This window comes from Grammomys surdaster, unplaced genomic scaffold, assembly GCF_004785775.1.
Source record: "Grammomys surdaster isolate TR1022 unplaced genomic scaffold, NIH_TR_1.0 67, whole genome shotgun sequence".
NCBI lineage: Eukaryota > Metazoa > Chordata > Mammalia > Rodentia > Muridae > Grammomys > Grammomys surdaster.
Window position 1 is genome coordinate 5,187,159 of NW_021604569.1, and position 13,012 is coordinate 5,200,170.

Sequence of the window (13,012 nt, forward strand, 5' to 3'; positions counted from 1 at the left end):
CCTTCCTTCCTTCCTTCCTTCCTTCCTTCCTTCCTTCCTTCCTTCCTTCCTTTCATTTCTTAAAACAGATGTTCATATATTTCAGATTGACCTAAAACTCACTAATTATTGAGGATGTCCTGAAACTTCTAATCCCACCACCTCAACACCAACAGTGTCAGAGGAAGACCTTGTCTCTAAAACCTGAAAGGAAAGATGGGAAGGAAGAAAGGAAGAAAGAAGTAAAGGGAAAGAAGGAAGGAAAGACAAGTTATGATAAAATAGAGAGATTTACAGAACATATAGATAAGGTAAAAGAAGCATGAAATACAGCAGTGCAGAAAATTATAATATTCTTAATAAACATGTAAAAAAAGTAAATATGTAAACATGTAAATAAAAGTAAAACACATGTTGATTTGTCTGCATCTGTAAACAGTACATAAGGAAGATATCAAATGTCTGTGGTCCTATGTGGTATTAAAAAAAATTTAAAAAGTAAGGTCCTGGCCAGGTCCTATGCCTAGAGGCATTGCAGGTATGGCTGTTGTGTCATGTGTCAGTAGGTGGCAGAGAGAAGAGAGTCTATGTCTAATCTCAGTGCTCTGACCTATGAACATCTGGATAATTAGTAGCCTAACACTCCCTGTAAAGAGTGAGCAGGATACAGCCACTTATCCCACATCAGGAGTTCCTGAAACAGGGAGCTAATCTGAGATGACTATATGTCTAGTGCCTTGCAAGCCTGGGGGTAGACCATGCCTGAGATGACCCCTGCATGTGCCATAAAGCACAGGCAGGGCATGCCACTCCTAAAATCACTCCTGAGATGACCTCAGACACTGAGAGACCCAGGACACCACTACGAGGAGCAAGTAAATGGTAGAGAGATGGAAGAGAAAGAGAAGCAGACGGATGTGGGCACAATGAAGAGAGGCAGAACTGGAAACTATAGGGTAGTGAGGAGCAACCTGATGTGAAAAGCTATGGTGCTTCAGGCCATGGTGGGGTCCTGGCCTGAAGCAGCAGGGCTCAGGTACCACCAAAGGCCAGGTGGATGTCCCTGGTCTGCACTGCATCCCAAAGTCATGTTGATGTCTGAAGGCTGTGCAGAACTGCTCCCATCCCTCACTTGTGGTAGGAAAGAAGAAAAGCTGATCCTGGCCCTCACCTGCTGTAGCACTTAGCTGGACAGCACAGTAGAGCTAACCTGATGCCAGGGGCCTGGGTGAGCTGCTCTAAGGGCATGAGCTCAGGAGAGCCAACCTACCTCTTATCTGCTGGGCAGTAGCAGAGATGAGGAAGAGACACCCTTCTTCCATCCTGCATTCCTTACCATCTATAAGAGGCAAGAGAGCTGGCCCAGGGGTCATGAGTGTGGGAGAGCTGATCTCTCACCAGCTGTCACACTTGGGAGAGCAGGTCCTGCATCTAGCCTGGGCAGCAGGGTAGGGATAACCCTTGATGCAGGTTTGCTGGTGACCCAGTCAGAGGGCTTGAGAGTAGGTCAGCCTGAGGGCTGACCAGCTCAGGTACCTCTCAGGCCCAGGTGCAAGACTTTCAATTGGCCTACCCCAAAATCTTAAGCCGTCAGTGAACTGCTGGAGTACATGAAGGGCTGGTCCTATAAATCCAAACCTATAGGAACTTCATGACAGAGGAGAACAATAGGATATCTGAGAGGTGTCCCAGTGAGATTGAGTATTGATAGTGTAGCAGAAGCCAGAGGCCTTTTGTTGTGTGTAATAATTAAAAAACAATCCATGCTATCTCCGGCTACTCTCCGTCCCCGGCTGTCTCACCACCTCCATGGCTAGCCCCATGCAGCGTCCACTCAACTTCTTTAAGTTTGTTTGCCTCGGTTACCTTTTCCTAGAGCTCAGTTGAGTAGCTGTGAAATGGAAAATACGAGACAATCTTAGTTTAGAATCAACAGATAACAAAACCTCTGGGTACGGAATCTAGTATCCTAAATTCCCCAACTATTCTATGTTAGAAATTTTCCAGTAGTAGACCCTGGTGGATTCTGCCACTAGATCTAACAGCCCCCAGCCTACATCATGTCAGCTTTGCTCCTGCCTTCCAACAGGAAGTCCCCTCCTCCTGCCGTCCCTCTTCCTCTCTGACCCGGAAGGTCTGCCTCCTACTCACCTAATGGTTGGCTTCTTGTCGTCTTTATTATTTAATCAATTAGGGGAAAATTCTCCTACAGCCTTTTAGCAGACCAAAAAGGTCAATGCAATGAACATTTGCAAGCAAAGAAGTGTGGAGGAAAGGGTATACTGTGAGACACACTGGGACTACAGCTTGTACAATGAGATGCTTGTTCTCTGTTTGGAGGAGGTTACAATGGTGAAGAGCAGGTTTGAGGAGAGGAGGAGATAAGTGGGATTGGGATGTAGGATGTGAAATTCACAGAGAACCAGTAAAAGTTAAAAAGAAAAGACAAAATAAGGAAGCAGTGGAAGGGGATCCTGTCATGTGATCTGGTTTGGGGTTTTAAACCACAAAACTGGTCATATTAAAATGCAAAGCAATTAAGCAAAAAATTTTTGAAAGAGTAGCAGGGAGGAGTCAAAGAGTTCTCAGCATAGATTGCATAATCATGAATATGAGTTGGAAAATATACAAGCTGAGAGTTAAGGGAAGAGTCACGGAGACCAGATGTGACAGGTTAAGTGTGACTACCAAGGAACCTGTGGCTAGTATCTTCAATCACAGAAGAGATGTGTGTGATAAGGATTAGATAAGCATGGAGTGGCTGATGACACTCATATGCAATGATACAGTTGTCTAAACTTGTGTGCAGTCATTAGATCTTGAATGTTAGAGACACAAGAACAGAGAGCTTTTTTGAAATCAGGCTGATTCGCTGACTCTCTCTTTTTCTCTCTTTGACACACACACCTAAAAGCAGATCTGATAATTAGAAAATTGCTTTTATAAATAATGAACTCTCACATTTATTTGAACTTTGTATTTTTAAGTGAAAATAAAAGTTTGTTTGGCAAAAAAATATATGTGATTTAGATGAGTACTTTCTTCTTCAGGCACAGTTGTATTTAGAAATAAAAAATTAAGAAACATTTGGGTAGTGTGTGAAAGTCAGCAAATTGAAGCTAACTTTAGGCTGGAATCAATCCTGTGAAGAGTGAATTCTATAAGGACATAGGTTGGTTACAATGGAATAAAGAAATGATTGGAGAACTGGAACATTCCTGAATTTGTAAATGTACAACCAAGGAAATATAGATCACTGAATCAAGATATGTATTGTTCCAGTGAGAGTCTTAAGGCCTTTGTAAACCACCCAGATGGAAGTGAGCTATTGTTTTCCTCAGTGCTGCTGTTATGTCATTGACACTGCCTTTAACTTTTATTCTTTGAAATTTTTTCAGTTCTTTTTGTGGGAAAACAGCATTTTCTTTTTGATACTATGTCTCATCAAACACTTCTTTAAAATGGAGGACACTAACAGCAGTGATGCTGCAAGAAGACCTTCTTAATGAGGGGATGTATCTCTGGGTCATCCTTTAAAACCAAAGTAAATTAGAGATACTCTAAATCCTATCTCTTAAAGAAAGAACCACACTATCAGGTTTATAACAGAAGTAACACTGCTTCCAATTTTTCTGTTGTGGTCACTTTTCCTGTTGCTGTGATAAAATACTCTGATTATAGTATGCCTGGAGAAGGATTTATTTTGGTTCACAGTTCACCAGTACAATTGATCAAGGTGAAAAAGTGGCGGAGCCAGAAACTTAGGTAGCTGGTCATAATTCATCTGTGGCTAGAAAAGAGAACAGTGAATACTTCTGCTCTGGTCGTTGTCTGCCTTCTATCTGGTCCTGATCCCTGATCCATAGAATGGTGAAACTTACATTTAGGGAGACTCTGTCCACTTCATCTAATCAATACAACTCCTAACAGATATGCTCATATGCGTAATTCTTCACAGCCATACCCAAACTTGTCTCCTAAGTGACTCTACACCCTGTTAAGTTGACCAACAAAGATTAGCCATTACTGAATAATTGACAATATCTATAAGGTACTTAACTCTAAATGATACTTTTAGAGTAATTGAAGACCAGTGAAAACTCAATATTAAAAAAATGTAATCCATTAAGCAGTGAGAAATGGCACACATCTAGACAAGCACATGAAAAGATGTTCCTTAGTTCATCAAGTCAAACAACTATGAGATATTGCCACAAACCAGACAAACAGGCCTGGTGAGACAGCTCAGCTAGTAAAGGCACTTCACCCTCAAGCCTGACAACCCGAGTTCCATCTCTAGAACCCACACAAAAATAGGAGAGAATCAACTCCACAAAGTTTTCCCCTAGCCTTCATACCTGTGTTGTGGCAAGCATATTGCCCTCACATCCTTCATGTGTACACTCACTCACAGACAGACAGACACATGCATACACACACACACACACACACACACACACACTAATAATAATTTAAATTTAAAAAGCATGCAGAAGAGAATATGGAGAAACCAGATCATTCGATAATACATCTATGGTATGATTGTAAAATAACAATACTGTGAAAAGTAGTTGACATTTTCTAAATCACCTTGTAAGTCAGCAAGTATCCTCTTGCACTTTGTCCCATAGAAGTACAAATTGGCTCAGAAAGAATCTGTACACAGTGTTTACTGAGCTCTCACCTATATCAGTCCTAAATTAGACACTTTCTCACTCCTCTCTAGTAGATGAACGATTAAGCAAACATGCTATATTACGGAATATTAGTTAGCAATCAATTGGAAAAGACAACTGACCTGTGTAAGAACTTAAACAAACCTGCAGAGAATCACACTGACTAGAAAGATAAATCTCATGATTTTAGGAAGATAATATTCTTGATCCATGAAAACAATAGGGGCAGTGACAATAGTTTGCAGGGACCAAGAGGAGTTAAAAATGTTTACAAAGATAAGGGATGCACTTTAAAATGCTATCATTGAGGCAAACTGGGGGAGGGAGTGAATGCATTTTTCACTTTCTTTTCCAATATATTTGTGTGAGTGGTGTGCATGTGTCCATTGTGTGTACATACATGTTCACTGGTAAAGTACACACACATGTGTGCCCTTGTAGAAACCTGAAAGTAGATGTCCAATATCTTCTGTTTAGGCTACTCTAGCTAGCCAGCTTGCCAGGAGGTCCCCAGTCTACCTCTCAAGTGTTGAGTTTAAAGGTGGAAGCTATGGTTACCTGCCCTCTGTATGGTTTCTGGTGACCAGAACTCAGCTTGTCATGCGAATATTCAAGTATTTTCCCACTGAGATACTGCCCTAGATCTATGCTTTTTTCTTATTACTGCTTGTGAATCTATAATCAATTCAAAGTAAAGAGTGTAAAGTAGGGGGCACATGCTAAAATATGGACAGAGGGAATAAAAATGGAATGTAAGCTCTCTTTATGTCTTCTAGTTTGGGAAACACTGTTGTCAATTGCATCTTGGATTTACAGTTAGGCTTCGGCTGTTTCTTTCTAGAACCAATTATTACATTTGTAAGGAAACTCTTGAGTTCCATCCTGAATACACCAGTCATCTTTCCAGACTAACATTTTGACACACCCTTTCAGAACTGTCAACCTGAGGCTCAATTTTCTTAGGTTTTCGGTTTCCTGCTTATACAACAGTCAGGAACATGGCCAGATCCGTCTGAGCATACTCTTGTCAACCTCCTGAGTCTATTGATATTTACATTTATGATACAGACAAGTTTTTTAAGAGCCTCCTTTTCTACTGCCTGGTGTTTGCTTTTGTTGTGAGAAGCCAGACAATTGAGGGAGGGGGGCAGCACGCGGACGGGATTTATTGGCACAGCACACTGAAGAGCAAACACACTACCAAATAGAGGATATTGATAAGGAGACTAAATTCATTTGAAATCACTAAAACTCAGTTAGGGGCATATTGTATTAAGTGAAATGCCATTACTGAAGGGCCCAGGGAAAGACTGTATGCCAAGTCATGAGAGCTTTTCAGCTCACTGGAAGGCAGCCATTGTGCCCACGCACTGCGTTTGATGGCTTGGAAGAAGAGATAATTTCTGCACAGATCATAAAGGGACTTGAAAATGTCTCAGTCCCTAGGAGCACAGGCTCGAGCTGAATTGTCCCCAAGTGAGAGCATGCAAGAGAGGATGCCTGTGCAGTCTAAATGCACACGAAGTGGGTTGAATTTCAGCTTTCCAGAAAAGGCTCTTTCTCCTCCCCATTGTGGATTATCTGTGTTATAAAACAGCACAACAAGGACAAGCATCTGATTCTATGGAGGGTTGTGTTTTATTGTTTTGGTTTTTTTTGTAAAGCATTTCACTCTGTCTGGAAATGATGTCAAACTGTTGGTTTGTGTTATATATTTTATTTATTTAAAATGTATCTAATATATTTGATCATGCTTTCCTCTCTTATTCTTCTCAGACCTTCCCACTTATCCATCTTCAGTCTTTCTTCTTCTCTTCTCTCTGTCTCTCACTATCTCTTTTCTCTCTCTATCTCTCTGTCTCTGTTTTTGTCTCTGTCTCGCTCTGTGTGTGTGTGTGTGTGTGTGTGTATGCGCATGCATGTCATGCCATATCCTCTCTCAAAAGACATATTCTAAATAGTGTTTTTTTAAATAGAAATTTTCCACAAATGAGGTAAGTCTCCTGCTCCAGACGTAACTTTAGCTGTGAATGGCAACCAGGAGCAAGTCAAAGGAAACATTGAAAAATTCTGTATTCTCCTAACAGTCTCTGAACAGTCTTGTACGCTGCCCCGGCACTGTTAATCCTCGAGAGCAAGGACAGACTGTAAACACGAGTCCATTTCAGTGATGTGTATAAATCTTATTCAGGTTATTTCGACTGAGGCAGCCCCTTATCTAACAAGCACCAGAACAGAATTTTGAAAACACTTTTCACCTGTGACAATAGAAGCCCAGGTTTGTCCTCACCAACAATGGAATAAATGTAATATCTCATGTCAGCTAACTTCATGTCTTATTTATGCCAAATTCTTCTGGGTTCAGCATTTTAACAGTCCTTGCATTAGGATTTTCTGTCAGCACTGAATTCTACAATGCATTTCTGAGAAGAGGGATCTTTTTCAAATACATACAATGATTATAATGACCAGAGCGGAAACAAATTGTCTTAGCTGTGCTCTCCCATCCTACTACACTGTATATAAATTGGAAGGTATGCTTTGAGCCTTTGATAATAGGCTTATTGAAAACGATCACAACATCTTTGGAACAAGGTGAGATGGTTCAGGCTGTCGGCAAACAGTACCACCGGCTGGCTGAAGGAATATCCACATCAAGCCCTCTTATTGCAAGTGTCCACCCAAGACCGAAGGTTTGTTTTGCATGGGGTCTCACAGAACTGCTGATGTAATATAGATGCTTCTGCTTACAGCAGCCAATCTGCAGCCAGTCTGCCTGGGATGATGAGTATCCAGAGAAGTGAATGTTATAGTCAATCGACTTGGCTCTCAAACATGGCTCTGTTTCTTAGCTTATACACGCTTACCTACTTGTCTGGAAGTCAGAGTATTCATTTCCAAAACAACACCCATCTTCGGGGTGAAGCCAGGTCACATACCAGCCTGAAGCAAAAAATAAACTATGTGCCCCATACACATTTAGAAAGCATTCTCCCTTTTTTTTTAAAAAAAAAAAGGTAGAAAACAAATGTTAGTAGAAGTTCTCCAGTTAAAAAAAGCATTCCAACATTGAGCCTATCTCTGTCCAGCCTTTTCCAAGGTCAACCTGATAAACCTGCAAGGTGGGAACAAGGTGACTTGTTGAAAACTAGCATTCCTTCTTGTAAAGCCACTATGGAAATTAGTGTAATATTTCCCCAGAAAACTGGGAATTGCTCTACCAAAAGAATCCAGCTATATAGCTCTTGTGCATGTACACAAAGGGCTAAGCATCTTACTGCAGAGCAGCCCCCGCCCATGCTCACTGCTGCTCTATGTCTATAGATAAGCAGCTTAGATGTCTGCCAAAGGACGGAGACGTAGTATATTTACACAATGAAATATAAGTTAGCTACTAAACAAAATGAAATCATGAAGTCTGCAGGTGAATGGATAGAGCTGAAAAAATTATCTTGAGTGGAGTAACTCAGACTCCCAAAACAAAGCTAGTATGGATTCACATGTATATGTATGTTAGCTGTTAAGTCTTCAATAGACTATACTCCATTTAATCACAGATGGTAGGTATAGAGTAAGTGAGTAGAGGTGAGAGATGAAGCTCCCTAAGAAGGGAAATAGGATAGACAGCTATGGATAAACGGGGGGCAGGGTTGTGGAGACTTGAATGGAAGGATTAAAGAAGGAGAGGAAGGGAAAAGAAGGATAAGAAAAGTAATACAGTGGATGACAGCTGAAACTAAGGGGCATTTCAGGAGTCATATGGAAACCTAATGCAGTAGAAACGCACGCTCACGCACGCGCGCGTGTGTGTGTATGTGTGTGTGTGTAACTGGAATCACCAAATAATGGGCCAGACAAAGCCCCAGGTAGATATCTCTCATAAACAAATGAAACCTCCAGTTCCAGGACTGGGTTCTATATAATCAAGTTGTTGGCTAAAACGTCCCCATTGGCACTCCCAAACAACCCAGGTTACAGACAGGTCTGTGGATTGTTATCCCTAAACTGAATACTGGGGGCCTAGTTTCAGTCTCTGTTCTATTGCTGTAAAGAGACATCATAACCAAAGAAACTCTTATGAAAGAAATCAAAGGGGACTTGCTTACAGCTTCAGAAGTTTAGTCAATTATAATCATGGTGGGGAGCATGGATGCATACGGGCAAGTGCTGGAGCGGTAGCTGAGAGCTCTACCTCATGATTCATAGACAGAGAGAGAGAGAGAGAGAGAGAGAGAGAGAGAGAGAGAGACAGAGACAGAGAGACAGAGAGAGAGAGACAGAGAGAGACAGAGAGAGACAGAGAGACAGAGAAAGACAGATAGAGGGGAGAGAGAGGGAGGGAGGGAGGGAGAAAGAGAGAGAGAGAGAGAGAGGAAGAGAGAGAGAGAGAGAGAGAGAGAGAGAGAGAGAGAGAGAGCATGTGAACCTAAGTGGGTTGAAAGTTGGGGGAGGAAAAACCATAATCAGAATATAGTCAAAATATATTGTATGGAAACATTTATTTTTCATTAAGTAAAACAAAATTATTATTCATCTTTTAAAATTAGCAGTCACCAAATAGCAAATAATAGCCATACATATTAAAATTTTATTTTGTTAAATAGTTCTTTGATTTATTTTTATATTAAAAAAATATTCCAGCAAATATGATTTGTCATGTGGTCTTCTGGTATATACTTATATTTCATGCCCCTACATCAGCTTCATGCTGGTCCTATCAAGTTCTTGAGAGCATGTAATGAAGCAACATCATTATTATCATGGTTTTTATACTAACAGAGTCACATGCTATGGTGTTTTTCTCTTAACTTTTGGTTTTTTTCCCAGGTTATCCTTCAAACATCTAGTATTCTCACATCATTTTGAGCTGTGCTAACCTAGCACCACCAAGCTGTCCCCATGTACTCATTTTTAGGAACTGGCATGCATCTATTGTACAAATGTCTTCATTTCTGCACTTTGTTTAAGCATCTTTCATTTGGATTGAGGGGGATGATCACTGCCACTTACCTCCTGCTTTCTCACAGGCTCAGCATCTATTTGAGTTGATTGGTATCCCAGTACCTGAGAAAAGTGCTTCTTCTTATCTAGTCCTGAGGCTAAAGCTTGCACCATTGGGCCAAGTCAAGATGAGCCTTTAGAAAATGCAGCCATCCCAGGTCGGATCTGCATAATCATCTTGTTCTCCCTATCTTCACAAAGTAACTTCTGTGATGTGACATGTGGGCCCTGATCCATGTCAGTCCCCTGAAGCTATCTACTCTACCACCTTCTAAACTCAACCCACCTGAGCAGCCTGTCCTTCTGACTATAATGGAATGTTAAGTGTTTCTGATCACAGCTTTGTCAAAATATATTTACACTTTCTTAGAAGTAATACAATAACTGTGTGTCTGGTTCCAACATACAACGAGCACCAAGAAGTAACCAAGATATCAACTCAGAAGGAACCTTAGCTGATGGTGGTCTACTTGAGTAGAATTTACGGACAAGATGAGCATTCCTACCATTAATATGTGGCTGAGAATATTCAACTTCAGTAACTCTATAAGAATGTTACAAGCCAGCCCACACTGTATTAAAATAAGTCAAAATGCACGCAGCATATATGAGAGGATGTCAGGTATAATGCTTGATAACGTAAGCATAATGCTTAAGAAACTTATCTGCAGCCTGAAAAAGCCAACTTGCAATTCTGAGCTAGAGGATAATTTTAGAAACTCTTTCCTGTGGACGCATTCTTTGACTAATGAGATCAACTCTAGGTGAGCCAAAAGGCAACTTCTTAAAGCATCCAGGACAACGAGGCACTTGAAAGCATAGTAAGTCAGCGGACCACAAAGAAAACAATCCTGTGGGGTCAGATGAGATGGCTCCATGGACAAAGACATGTGCTATCAAGATATAGTTTGTGAATTCATTGGGACTCCAACGGAAGAAGAGACCTGACTGCCGCAAGTTGCCCTCTGACCTTTACTCACTTGTAATGGTACATATTCATACATGAACAAATAATTAAAATTTATTTAATGAAAAATAGAAAATTGGTGTTTAAAATAATCTATTTAAAAGCATTGGAGCTAATGGAGGTCCTGCGTGGAGCTAACTACTTCTCATTCAAAATGTGTCCTATTGCTGCCAAGTACATTATTAGGACATATCTCAATAAAGATAGGACATCAGGAAATCCAAATCACAGCTCTTCATTGGATGATTAGTAACTGTACACTGAGCCTCTCAGCAGAAAGAATACTATGTGTCAGCAAGGCAATGAACCTCGGAAAAATCTGCATGCTGTCTAGGCCTGCTAGGGGACCAGTCTTTTTCTACATTCAAGTATCTGTTCTGAGCAAGGCAGGTTACTCCAAACTCAACATGGCAGGACAGACTACTGTACAGCAAAAGATAGAGAGAAACATCAGGCACCTAGCGCTTGTGAAATTACATCACTCTCAGGACCATTTGTATCTCTGAGATACCTTCAGAATGGTGCCCAAGCTGAGAGCTGCTATCTTTATTAAATGGATGAGATAACCCCTGAAATCCAGAAGTTTTCCTTGCACTGTTTGTGTTAAAGCAGCCACTTTGCCAGTATTTCAGTTTTAGACACCTAAGGGGAGAGGAAGGGAGGGAGGGAGGAAATGAGGAGGAGAAGGAGGTAGGACGGGAGGGTTGGAGAGAGACAGGGTGGGGATATTAGAGTGTGCAAACTTGGGGGCAAGCTTTGCCTAACAGTGGAACTCTGTCTGTAGACAGTGGCTGGGTAAATACTACTACAGCAGAATGCTGTTCCCAGCAACATCATATTGAGAAACACTAGGTCAGGTCACCTTGCCTCTGAAATCAAAATAAGGCCAATGAACTTGTTCAGAGCTGTGTTGTACCTCTTACTGACTCATATATTTTGAGAAGCCATTGTATCATGAAGCAGCATCTGTGAAGTATGTTACCGTCTCCAGGCTCTAAAGCCAGCCATTGCCTCCCTCCTTTGTAACTCAAGTCTTGGCCTCTCCTCTCTTACATTTGTTCTCTCTAAGTGCTTATATAATTTTACTAGATAGTATTTCATATGGGTTTGCAAGTCATCCTAATTCTTATTACAAAATTAAGATGATCAATACATTGTCTGCATATATATATATATACATATATATATATTCACATATATGGTTTAAAAGTGGAGAAAATCTTTGAGATGTGACTGGCAGGTGACAGAAGAGTTTACATGAGTGAATGCAAATCTCTTTATATATATAAAAAAGAAACCTAGAGATGGATATCTATATTCAGTGGAATTAGCTGAACCTCTTACATCAATATTAGGTATTGAATCTGACCTTTTTTGAGCAATACTTTATAGAATGAGCAGCCAACATTCTTTAAGGTCATTTAGGTTACAAGGTAGTATACTTACCGTAAGCATTAAAGCCTCTCGGAGAAGGAAATGAGTAGCCCCAGAGGATAACAGCTCTCAATATTCATGGCCAGAGGCCAGAATGTCAGGAAGAAAGTGATCGTCTACTTTTTCCAACAGTGGCTGCCCCTGGATAGAGAATGGAAAGCCTTCTTGGTATTCACTAAGGACAGGCAAAGAGTGTGACTCGCTGTGCATTTTGTAGAGGGACTAGCTTCATGCACACTCATTACAAGGTTATTACCATCATTATGGTGGACAATGCAATAATACTTGAAATGGGCCAAATTTGGCTCCCAGCTATTCATGAGCTGCTCCCGCAGCCTTGGAGAGAAGGTTCTATGAGTGCAGGGAAATGGAGATCTGGCCCACATCCCATTACTTCTTCTACTCCAAATCAAAAAGCCCCTATGATCAGTATCATGGTTCTGGGTCACATGAGCCCTGACGATAAGACTTTGGCTTTCTGAATAAAATCACAAGCCTAATTGAAGAACTGGGTTTTGGGAAAACAAACAGAAAACAAGTGAAGTTCATCTCCCAATCCCTTCAGTAACCCCTCCTGATGTGTCTCCCCAACACCCTCTAAATTCCTATCAACCTTTCCCTGACACATTGCCTTCAGTCTTACTGAGAAAACTTTCACCCATACTGAGCATTTAGCAAAGTCCTTTTCTTGGGATACTCCTCACTCAAATATTACTACACAAAAGACTCTTTGGTCTGATAAATTAGAAGCATGTCTTTTAGTGTCATGGTATATAAGAACCTGTGAGACCAGCCGTTTGATATGGAGCTTCAAACTCACAGCAATCCTCTTGCCTCAGCCTTCTAGCTAGGATTGTAGTTCCATCCACCCTTTCCTGATTGATAATATCTGATCTTAATGGTTTTATACTTTGAAAGTAAATTATTCATTAGCTCTGTTACTCTATCAACTAAG

At 40.8% G+C, this 13,012-nt stretch overlaps 1 non-coding gene across 1 annotated transcript; it reads left to right on the plus strand.

Annotated features, from left to right (window-relative positions):
• Window positions 1-495: 495 nt before the first annotated feature.
• Window positions 496-623, plus strand: LOC114631135. The gene has a single exon (XR_003712919.1). It is a non-coding gene; the product is annotated as a small nucleolar RNA SNORA17 (small nucleolar RNA).
• The last annotated feature ends 12,389 nt before the right edge of the window (window positions 624-13,012 follow it).